Source organism: Cnephaeus nilssonii, assembly GCF_951640355.1.
Source record: "Cnephaeus nilssonii genome assembly, chromosome: 16".
Lineage (NCBI taxonomy): Eukaryota > Metazoa > Chordata > Mammalia > Chiroptera > Vespertilionidae > Cnephaeus > Cnephaeus nilssonii.
In genome coordinates, this window is record NC_137087.1 from 30,628,732 (window position 1) to 30,629,931 (window position 1,200).

A 1,200-nucleotide genomic window follows, 5' to 3' on the forward strand; every position below is an offset into this window, starting at 1 on the left:
GGCCCTGCAGAGATCAGAGAACCATGGGGTGTGGGCCTAAGCCATCAGTAGGATATCCTCTGAGAGCTCCTGGATTGTAGAGGGTGCAGGTTGGGCTGAGGGATCCCCGTGCACAAATTTCGTGCACCGGGCCTCTAGTACAATATAATATACAGACAATGTATTATAGAATTGTACATCTGAAACCTATATAATTTTTTTTTCATTTTATGTTTTTAATGAAAGTTGTATATTATATTACTTTATTCCTGCATCTTCTTAATTGTTTCTTCCTTGTATTTTCCCTTTTTCTTTCCAACTTGGTAAGATTTGGCTTTACGTTCAAGGATCTTTTTGCGGATTTTGTCCAGCTTTAATCTAGTGATAACCAACTTACTAGGGTGAATGCCCACATAAACAGTTGTGCCATTAGCTTTCTCCCATTGCACTCGTTCAATGTAAATGACACATTTCTTCCTATAAACCTGGACTACTTTGCCAATTTGCTGCCCTTTCAAATATCCTCAAACAACCTGAGTTTCATCATCCTTTCGGGTGGTCATGGATTGAACATTATACTTCTGTCCCAGCTCTTTGGAAAGAGAAGACATAATCTTCCTGCAAATGTGGAAAGGTGCATTGAAATGCCTTTTATGGTTCTTGCTCCGGTCAGAAGTCACAAAGGAATTGAACTTCATTTTGACCACTGGTGCTTCTTCGATGGCCACCCCTATATAATTTTATTAACCAATGTTACCCCAATAAACTCAACAAAAATTAAAAAAATAATAAATCCAAAAGCTGCAGTTATTGTAATCACATGATGAATATATTAAATGTTACACATTTTATATGCAAATGTGCATATGCACAGGTACAGACATTTCAGATTATAAAGGCAGAATTCCCATGTTAATTTGAATGTTGGCAAAGCTTATCATTCATATCTTCTTTAATACCTTCTGCTCTTGCCTTGGAGTTATCATTCTTTTTAGCTATCTCCTTTGTCCACCACGGCCTTCTGAAAATATGGAGATAATGTGTAAGAATTCCAATAATAATGATGCCCTCTAACCAAAGCCTTTTGGGTGCAAAAGATTGAAGTTTATTTTTGTCTGGCCCCAATGAGGAGGAATGCATTTGATGTAAAATGGAGACTTCAGTCACAAAGTATATGTAGGTAGAGATTTGTTAAACTATTGGTTACTAAATCAGATAGCC

At 37.0% G+C, this 1,200-nt stretch overlaps 1 pseudogene across 1 annotated transcript; it reads right to left on the bottom strand.

Annotated features, from left to right (window-relative positions):
- Positions 1-242: 242 nt before the first annotated feature.
- LOC307112357 (large ribosomal subunit protein uL24-like) lies at positions 243-698 on the bottom strand (annotated as a pseudogene). Its single transcript has one exon. The product of its transcript is annotated as a large ribosomal subunit protein uL24-like (transcript).
- Positions 699-1,200: the final 502 nt, after the last annotated feature.